The 7292-nt window shown below is 40.9% G+C and overlaps 1 non-coding gene across 1 annotated transcript; it reads left to right on the top strand.

Moving 5' to 3' along the window:
• Positions 1 to 2056: 2056 nt before the first annotated feature.
• LOC140310833 (U5 spliceosomal RNA) lies at positions 2057 to 2172 on the top strand. Its single transcript, XR_011916867.1, has one exon. It is a non-coding gene; the product is annotated as a U5 spliceosomal RNA (small nuclear RNA).
• The last annotated feature ends 5120 nt before the right edge of the window (positions 2173 to 7292 follow it).

Raw genomic sequence — 7292 nt, 5'->3', positions numbered from 1 at the left:
GAATACTTCCGCTCCACCTTTTAGTGATGTATAGTTGGCATTTGCACCTTTTGTTACCCTCTTTTTATACTGATTGCTGAAGATTAAGTTGTTCTTTCTCAAACTACAATTTTTTTTTAATTGTTGAAACTTGATTTGAAGTGGATAAATAAGGAGGACAAACAGTTTTAAGTCACGCTGATAGAAGAAATTAATTTTATAACAAAATCTGTATTTCGTCATATGTCGAGAGATGCTTATTGCTGAAGAAGTTCTTTCACATTCTACAAAGTACGTTGTTTATCGTTGAAACTTGATTAGACATGAATAAATATGAAGGACAAAGCAGTCTTAACTTGGTTTGAGTTAATTAATTCGTTTTATAGGAGAATCCGAATTCGTGCTTATTTTCGGATTCCTGAAGAATGAGTCTGGTTCTTTCTCATAATACAAAGTTTGTTGTTTATTGTTGAAACTTCATCAGAAGTGAAGAAATAAATGAATGCCTATCAACAAATGTGGGATCTAAACTCTACTGCTTCCTCTAAAATAATTTCTTTTCTCAATTCAGAAATGTGTGTGTGTAAGTCACAACACCCGTGACACCAAAACGGCTTTCTTTTCTCTCTTTTCTCTACACTCTGCACTATGAGCACACACACCAAATCAGAAAGGCTTTTTTCTCTCTTTTCTACATTATGGACTGTGGGGACACAAAACCGCTCTCTCTTTTTTTTTTTGATTGTGTGCCAGGGCGTTGTCTCACGTATTAGATTATGCTTAAGATACGAATGGGTTTATCAGTCACATCAGAATCCATACATACTGATCCTCCCGTAATAAAATGGTCGGATCTTATCAAACACACTTTGTTTCTTGTGACAATCAAGTCAGCGAAACAGCGTATACACGTCAAGACACTGAATCAAGTTTGCCACAAGAACTCATAAGTTTGGCAGTATTGCTCTGCCGTCAGCAATCATACACCCATTTTATTTTTGTGAGACGTGCAGGCACCTGTTCATCTACTGTTCTATCACTATGAATTAGTTTATCTATTATCAATAAGGATACTTCTACAACTACTATCAAAGTATGTCCAGACTTCTTATGTTGTCAAGTTGCTATATATGAATAAGTGGGTAGCTACTGACAAGCATTAAGCATGTCACACAGCCCAAACATATAACATTTCAGGACACACCACACAGTTAACAACCACAGTGAAGTGTCAAAGCCCAAACATTCAACAGGACACTTACACAACACATTCAAATCAAACAGTCAGACAACATACAAGAACATATACCCCAGCCGGCATTGCTCCCTGCCTATTTTCCTACAGCTCACTATGTGTGCGCACACCTTTATTCACAAACTCTTCAACTTATACTCTTTTACCGAAGCTGCTACAGCTCGATTGGCCGAATACCCTTAGATCCTATTTCGGTGAATTTGACATCTGCCTTACATGTAACAGATTAGCGGTTTAGCAGTTTTAATTTAGTTTGAGTGAAGGAATTCATTTTATAGCAAAATCCGAAATCGTGAAGCACTCATGAAAGTAAGCTTATTCTCGGATTCCTGAAACTTTAGATTTGCTCTTTCTTTTACTGCAAAGTACAACGTTGTTTTTTTTGTTTAAATCTTTCTAGACATGGTAAATATGAACGACAAAGCAGTTTTAACATAGTTTGAGTGAAGGAATTCATTTTATAGATAAAATCCCAAGAGTCTGCAGAGAAAAGAGAGTGAATGCGAAGTAGACTTTAACACGGCTATGGGAGCGAGCCGAGTGTCGGCTAACCGGGAGAATTGCTTGAAAGAAACGCGACACCGAATGAGCGGTCAGAACAAAGCCTCAATACGGGATTCTCGTGGTGTTTTTGTTGCTGCCTTGTCTTTTGCATAGAGTAAAAGACAAGGCAGCCATCGATTAGGGCCCGATTGTTCCTACTTGGTCAGCCGAGGAGCAAGGGGGGGGGGGGAGCAAGCGTCTCAACCAAGCAAAGCTCACCATGGGGAAGGTGGCTATGCCAACTAGCCTGATGCCCTGCTCCCGCAGTGACGGATAATCGTACTCTGGTTTCTCTTCATAACATACAAGTCTTTCGCCTTTTACTAAAGACTTCCGTGGAGAGCAGCACTAATGAGTTGTTTCTATTATATTACCGGGAGTTGTGTAAGTGTCCTGTTGAATGTTACATGTTTGAGCTTTGACACGCTTGACTGTGGTTGTTAACTGTGTGGTGTGTCCTGAAATGTTATATGTTTGGGCTGTGTGACATGCTTAATGCTTGTCAGTAGCTACCCACTTATTCATATATAGCAACTGACAACATAAGAAGTCCGGACATACTTTGATAGTAGTTGTAGAAGTATCCTTATTGATAATAGATCACTAATTCATAGTGATAGAACAGTAGATGAACAGGTGCTTGCACATGTCTCACGAAAATAAAATGGGTGTATGATTGCTGACGGCAGAGCAATACTGCCAAACTTATGAGTTCTTGTGGCAAACTTGATTCAGTGTCTTGACGTGTATACGCTTTTTCGCTGATTTGATTGTCACAAGAAACAAAGTGTGTTTGATAAGATCCGACCATTTTATTACGGGAGGATCAGTATGTATGGATTCTGATGTGACTGATAAACCCATTCGTATCTTAAGCATAATCTAATACGTGAGACAACGCCCTGGCACACGATAAAAAAAAAAAAAGAGAGAGAGCGGTTTTGTGTCCCCACAGTCCATAATGTAGAAAAGAGAGAAAAAAGCCTTTCTGATTTGGTGTGTGTGCTCATAGTGCAGAGTGTAGAGAAAAGAAAGCCGTTTTGGTGTCACGGGTGTTGTGACTTACACACACACATTTCTAAAATGAGAAAGGAAATTATTTTAGAGGAAGCACTAGAGTTTAGATCCCACATTTGTTGATAGGCATTCATTTATTTCTTCACTTCTGATGAAGTTTCAACAACAAACTTTGTATTATGAGAAAGAACCAGACTCATTCTTCAGGAATCCGAAAATAAGCTCTATTTTATGAGTTATGCACGAATTCGGATTCTCCTATAAAACGAATTCATTAACTCAAACCAAGTTAAGACTGCTTTGTCCTTCATATTTATTCATGTCTAATCAAGTTTCAACGATAAACAACGTTGTACTTTGTAGAATGAGAAAGAACTTCTTCAGCAATAAGCATCTCTCGACATATGACGAAATACAGATTTTGCTATAAAATTAATTCCTTCTATAAGCCTGACTTAAAACTGTTTGTCCTCCTTATTTATCCACTTCAAATCAAGTTTCAACAATTAAAAAAAATTTGTAGTTTGAGAAAGAACAACTTAATCTTCAGCAATCAGTATAAAAAGAGGTGCAAATGCCAACCATACATACCTAAAAGGTGGAGCGGAAGTATTCAGCTGCAAGTAGGTGTGAATGTTCGACCATAATTTGTAAAAAGCGGATAAGAAAAGGTTCGAATGCCCGACTATATATTAACAAAAGCGGGAGGAGAGGTCTTCGGATGAGAGTGGGTGAGAATTTCCAACCATAATCTATAAAATACGGTGAAAAAAAATATGTGAATGCCTCATAGAACACTAAAAGCGGAAGTGTTCGGCTGCAAGAAGGTGTGAATGTCCGACTATATTTGGTGAAAAGCAGGTGAAGCAAGGTCTGAATGCCCAACCTTACATCATCAAAAGCGAGATCAGAGGAGTTTGGCTGCAAGAAGGCCATATTTTGCCAAAAGCGGGTAAGGTGCGAATGACCGACTAAAAACAAAAGTGGGGGTGGAGGTCTTCGGATGCAAGTGGGTGTGAATATCCCACCATACAAGTATGGTGGAGAGGAAGCTGTGAATGGCCGACCATAGTAAAAGGCGGGTGAGAGAAGGTGCGAATGTCAAACCATACATAATCAAAACAGGTAGCGGAGGTTTTCTGCTGTAAGAAGGTGTGAATGTCCAACCATAGTTGGTAAAAAGCGGGTAAGAAAAGGTTAAAATACCCGACTGTACACAATCAATAGCGGGAGCTGAGTTGTTCGGCTACTAAAAGGTGTGAAAGTCTGACCATGGTTTGTAAAAAGCGGGTAAGAAAAGGTGCGAATGCCCGACAATGTATGATCAAAAGAGGGAGTGGAGGTTTTTGGCTGCAAGAAGGTCTGAATGTCCAACCATAATTTGTAAAAACCGGGGAAGAAAAGGCTCGAAAGCCCGACTATACACCATCAAAAGTGGGAGCGGAGGTGTTCAGCTGCAAGACGGTCTGAATGTCCATCAATAATTGCTAGAAAACATGTAAGAAAATTTTCGAATATCAAACTGCACATGATCATAAGCGGGAGAGGAGGTGTTCAGCTGCAAGAAGGTGTGAATGTCTACCCATAATTACTGAAAAATGGGTAAGAAAAGGTGCGAATGCCTAACCATACATCATCAAAAGAGGGAGCGGAGGTGTTCCGCTGCAAGAAGGTCTGAATGTCCATCAATAATTGCTAGAAAACATGGAAGAGAATTTTCGAATATCAAGCCGCACATGATCATAAGCGGGAGAGGAGGTGTTCAAATGCAAGAAGGTGTGAATGTCCACCCATAATTACTGCAAAATGGGTAAGAAAAGGTACGAATGCCCAACCATACATGATCCTAACAGGGAGCGGAGGTGTTTGGCTGCGACAAGGTGTGTATGTCCACCCATAATTAATGAAAAGCGGGCAACAAGTAGGTTTGAATACCCATCATCAAAAGCAGGAGTGGATGTGTTTGGCTACAAGAAGGTTTGAATGTCTGACCATAGTTTGTAAAAAGAGGGTAAGAAAAGGTTCGAATGCCCGAACATACACCATCAAAGGAGGGAGCGGAGGTGTTCCGCTGTAAGAAGGTGTGAATGTCCAACCATAATTGGCAAAAAGCAGGTAAGAAAAGGTTAAAATACCCTATTGTACACAATCAATAGCGGGAGCAGAGTTGTTCCGCTACTAAAAGGTGTGTAAGTCCAACCATGAATTGTAAAAAGCGGGTAAGAAAAGGTGCGAATGCCCGACAATGTATGATCAAAAGAGGGAGCGGAGGTTTTCGGCTGAAAGAAGGTCTGAATGTCCATCCATAATTTGTAAAAATCGGGGAAGAAAAGGCTCGAAAGCCCGACTATACACCATCAACAGCTGGAGCGGAGGTGTTCAGCTGCAAGAAGGTCTGAATGTCCATCAATAATTGCTAGAAAACATGGAAGAGAATTTTCGAATATCAAACCGCACATGATCATAAGCGGGAGAGGAGGTGTTCAAATGCAAGAAGTTGTGAATGTCCACCCATAATTACTGAAAAATGGGTGAGAAAAGGTACGAATGCCCAACCATACATGATCCTAACAGGGAGCGGAGGTGTTTGGCTGCGACAAGGTGTGTATGTCCACCCATAATTAATGAAAAGCGGGCAACAAGTAGGTTTGAATACCCATCATCAAAAGCAGGAGTGGATGTGTTCGGCTACAAGAAGGTTTGAATGTCTGACCATAGTTTGTAAAAAGCGGGTAAGAAAAGGTTCGAATGCCCGAACATACACCATCAAAGGAGGGAGCGGAGGTGTTCAGCTGCAAGACGGTCTGAATGTCCATCAATAATTGCTAGAAAACATGAAAGAAAATTTTTGAATATCAAACTGCACATAATCATAAGCGGGAGAGGAGGTGTTCAGCTGCAAGAAGGTGTGAATGTCTACCCATAATTACTGAAAAATGGGTAAGAAAAGGTGTGAATGCCCAACCATACATCATCAAAAGCAGGAGTGGAAGTGTTCGGCTACAAGAAGGTGTGAACGTCCAACCAAAGTTTGTAAAAAGCAGTTAAGAAAAGGTTCGAATATCCAACCATACATAATCAAAAGCGGGAGCAGAGCTGTTCGACTGCAAGTAGGTGTGAATGTCAGATCATAATTGCTGAAAAATGTGTTAGAAAAGGTAAAAATGCCGGTCCATACATCATCAAAAGCGAGAGAGGTTGTGTTCGGCTGCAAGTAGGTGTGAATGTCCAGCCATAATTACTCACAAACGGGTAAGAAAAGGTAGTATTGCCAGACCATATATGATCAAAACAGGGAGCGGAGGTGGTTCAGCTGCAAGAAGGTTTGAATGTCAAACTAAAGTTCAAATATATTAACAAAAGCGGGAGGAGAGGTCTTCGGATGAAAGTGGTTGAAAATTTCCAACCATAAAGTATAAAATGCGGTGAAAAAAAAGGTGTGATAGAACACTAAAAGGTGGAGCGGAAGTGTTCGGCTGCAAGAAGGTGTGAATGTCCGACTATATTTGGTGAAAAGCAGGTGAAGCAAGGTCTGAATGCCCAACCTTACATCATCAAAAGCAAGATCAGAGTTGTTTGGCTGCAAGAAGGCCATAGTTTGCCAAAAGCGGGTAAGGTGCGAATGTCCGACTAAATATCAACAAAATTTGGGGCGGAGGTTTTCGGATGCAAGTGGGTGTGAATATCCCACCATACAAGTATGGTGGAGAGGAAGCTGTGAATAGCCGACCATAGTTTGGAAAAAGCGGGTAAGAAAAGGTTTGAATGCCCGAACATACACCATCAAAAGAGGGAGCGGAGGTGTTCCGCTGTACGAAGGTGTGAATGTCCAACCATAGTTGGTAAAAAGCGGGTAAGAAAAGGTTAAAATACCCGACTGTACACAATCAATAGCGGGAGCGGAGTTGTTCGGCTACTAAAAGGTGTGAAAGTCCGACCATGGTTTGTAAAAAGCGGGTAAGAAAAGGTGCGAATGCCCGACAATGTATGATCAAAAGAGGGAGTGGAGGTTTTCGGCTGCAAGAAGGTCTGAATGTCCAGCCATAATTTGTAAAAACCGGGGAAGAAAAGGCTCGAAAGCCCGACTATACACCATCAAAAGTGGGAGCGGAGGTGTTCAGCTGCAAGACGGTCTGAATGTCCATCAATAATTGCTAGAAAACATGAAAGAAAATTTTCGAATATCAAACTGCACATGATCATAAGCGGGAGAGGAGGTGTTCAGCTGCAAGAAGGTGTGAATGTCTACCCATAATTACTGAAAAATGGGTAAGAAAAGGTGCGAATGCCTAACCATACATCATCAAAAGAGGGAGCGGAGGTGTTCCGCTGTAAGACGGTGTGAATGTCCGACCATAGATGGTAAAAAGCGGGTAAGAAAAGGTTAAATTACCCGACTGTACACAATCAAAAGAGGGAGCGGAGTTGTTCAGCTAAGAGAAGGTGTGAAAGTCCGACCTTGGTTTGTAAAAAGCGGGTAAGAAAAGGTTCGTATGCC

Source organism: Leuresthes tenuis, unplaced genomic scaffold, assembly GCF_036924035.1.
Source record: "Leuresthes tenuis unplaced genomic scaffold, fLeuTen1.0.hap1 SCAF_6, whole genome shotgun sequence".
Classification (NCBI taxonomy): Eukaryota; Metazoa; Chordata; class Actinopteri; order Atheriniformes; family Atherinopsidae; genus Leuresthes; species Leuresthes tenuis.
Note: the sequence above shows the minus strand (reverse complement) of the source record. Positions and strands in the feature narration are given on the sequence as shown.